Genomic DNA, 3,200 nt, shown 5'->3' on the forward strand with positions numbered 1-3,200 from the left:
GACTCGATACGTGTGCCGGCTCGAGCAACTCGACTGCTATTTCGTCGCTCCCTCGAGTTGTTTCTTCTTCTTCTTCTTCTTCTTCTTCTGCTGCTGCTGTTGGTTCACCCAGTTTGCCACTCTATTCCATTACAGAAAGTCTTGATCTCGCTTCAGCTGCTCGATGCACGCTTCTATCTATCTATTTTTGTTTGAGTCTTCTCTCTCGTGTTTTTCTTTTTCTTTCTAGAAACTGGTACAAATTGGTGAAATAATTATAGATATTATTTTGGAGATTTAAATATAGATTTTGTGTACGAATGAGAGGATATAGGTATAAATATATATATATGTATTTGAAATGCAATTTTAAAGGTAAGAATAAGAGTGTTACTTACTGTTAGAGAAAAAGAAGTATATGGAAAGTTGTACAGTCTCGTAGATCAAATAATTAGTCATCGAGGAAAGGAAGGAAGTGTTGTCAAAGAGTTAGTCATTGAGAGACTCGTTCTCAAGAAAGAAAGAGAAGAAAGAAAGAAAGAAAGAAAGACCATTGACTTTCGTTTCTTTTCCCCCCCTTTCATTTTCGTTCAAGTTCATTTTCCCAAGGATTCATCAAGAATTTCTCACGTTTCGAGGATCAGAAGCGCGCGGGAATTCCAAGGAATGCGTCGAATCGATTTTTCGTTTTTTCTTCTCGTAACCGCTTTCACGAATCGCGTGAATCACGCATACTGTTCACGCTATTGATCCACAACAATGATTTTCTTCACACATATCCAAAAAAAAAAAAGAAAATTTTCTATCCGTTTTCCTTTGAATCGATGCATATTTGTTGATCGAGAAACGTTGACAGAACGAGAAATATTGCTTCCTAGATTCGAGGATCGATCGATCTATGGAATCGAATGATCGATCGAATGATCGATAATATCAGACTCGTCGCAAAATTTCGATCAAATTTTCATCATAAACGTCATCGTTCGAAGCCGATGGCACGACCAACGATTGGTATCGTAGGTGTCAAGGCCCTGTACAGTTGCGAGTTCCGTAATCGCAGAGACTATTGAGCTCGAAGCGGAGAGGCAGAAGGTGGTAGGTGCCGCGTTAAAGGTCTTTACGTCTCGTTGCGCAAGAAGAATGTCGATCCATTAGGACCAGGCCAGGCCAGGCCATGCCATGCCATGCCAGGCCAGCCACGGTAATCCACGACTAACGATATCGAACAATTCGCATTGACATCGTTCCTTTATTCTCTCCCCCTCCTTTCCTTGCTTTCTTAATCGAATCCTTTGGTGACAAATCGAATCCTACGCGATTCGTGGCTCGAGAGAGATATAGCGCCTTGTCGGGTAGATCGTGGTCAGGCGCGCTAGAGAATAACGAATAACCTTGTTTCCTCGTATGTATTTCGAAATAATCTCTTGGTTGAACCCTAATTTCGAAGATATGCAATCCGCTGGATTGTACTCAAACGCAATACACTATGAGTAATAATATCACAATGAAATATATATATATATATATATATATATATATATATCAGTTATTGAGAGATAGAGTAATTTCGTTCACCAGAGAGATTAAGATAAATATTTCTCTCAACGAGTTGAATCTAAGATTATGCAATACCACAATAATCTAGAAAATATAAATATAGTGGATCAGGCGATTCGTAGAGTTCAAACTTCCTGCACACGATTTGAACTGATCGTTCATTGGAAAGATCGACATCAACATTTGACAATTTTTGAATTTTCGAAACGAGTCTATGCAAGACCGCGCAATGTTTAGAAAGTAAGAACGTGGTCAAACTGACGGGTAGGCTATTGTCAGGCGCAACCTTGTCCGTTGCCACGATTCGGGCTAGATCAAGGTTGGAACGTGCAAGTTCGATCGCTTTCTCGCGAGATATCCTCGATACATTTCCTCGAAGAGATGAAAACGTCATAAACATCGATATATCTCGGTTTCTCTGGTGTTTTGCGTAAGGGACAAACACCGTTTGTGACCACCGATGTTTGATACACCCACAGAGGTATAACGTACCCGCGAGACTTTCTCTCGACAAGGAGAGCACTCGTCGAGCGCCCCTTTGCCGCGCAACCACGCGAACGAACGCAGGGAACAATGTGTCTTCTCGGCGCAATAAGAGTACAGAGGCTCGTTCCCTGATCGAGGCTGGGTGGACCCCGTGCGCCGAGCCAACTAAACGCGGCGTTACGATTGGATGATGGATGAATTAACCGTGGTCGATTACCATTCAACTTGGCGCCTACTATATCCGCTGCACCTCGGACCTTCTGCGTACAAATCGAAGGCTAAATACGGCCGGCCATTGACTGTGCACGCGTGCACAGGTGTGTGAGTCCGTGATACCTGAAATTACGACCGTAAAAATCCTACGGCCAGAAGCACGGATTTCGAACGGTTCGTTGGCCCTTTGTTTTCGAGTATCGATTGTGGGTAACTTTTCGATAAATAATATTGGAAGCGTTACGTCGAATAGGTTGGATTGGGATGTTTTCGTTTCGAATATATTAGATTGTGAATCTATACGATTTATCTATTGTGATTTATTTATTTATTTCTCTTTTCGTTTAAAGTTAATGAACGTTGAAATGCCGAGTGTCTTTTCGATCGAAATTTTCTAATTGTAATAGGAAAAGTTTGGATCTCTCAATGTGCTTCTAGAACAATCGTTCCAATCTCATGATGTCTATGTATATAAAATTGAATAATTTATATTCGCTTTTTGGAAGAATAAAGATTCTTTTAAAAATACCACTTGAGAGTCATCATTGTTCCATCTACTTTATCCGCGTCTTTTTTCGCAATGGCATTTCGTTTCTTTTTTTTTTACCTCTTCGTACGTAAAACGGTTGCAAAACGCATGGCAAAGCATTGAACGCATGACACATCTCGAAAACACTCGCTTTACGTAGGTTCCATCGGTCAGGACGTAGGATTTAATAACCTCGTAGCCATGATCCTGTTCAATCGATCCGAGAGAATTATATCGCTGACCGTGAAACTCATAGCTAGAATCTCGATGAGAATACTTTTACCATTTGCCATTAACTGCAAAATATATCGATACGCTCGCGAGTCTACTCGAGAACCTTGACTGCACTTTCGCGGAACTCGAGCTGCATTTCAATGGACCTTCACGATTCAACCGATTTCTCGATACACTTTCGAGAGAGAGAGAGAGAGAGAGA

General features: G+C 41.2%; 1 long non-coding RNA gene across 1 annotated transcript in view; it reads left to right on the forward strand.

Annotated features, from left to right (window-relative positions):
• Positions 1–1,671: 1,671 nt before the first annotated feature.
• The window catches only part of LOC116186840, a 2,607-nt gene continuing 1,078 nt past the window's right edge, over positions 1,672–3,200 (forward strand). The window contains exon 1 of the long non-coding RNA XR_004151899.1: positions 1,672–2,445. This is a non-coding gene — a long non-coding RNA (uncharacterized LOC116186840). The remainder of the gene's footprint in view (positions 2,446–3,200) is intronic.

The sequence above is a fragment of the Apis dorsata genome, unplaced genomic scaffold (genome assembly GCF_000469605.1).
Source record: "Apis dorsata unplaced genomic scaffold, Apis dorsata 1.3 scaffold_60, whole genome shotgun sequence".
NCBI classification, from domain to species: Eukaryota; Metazoa; Arthropoda; class Insecta; order Hymenoptera; family Apidae; genus Apis; species Apis dorsata.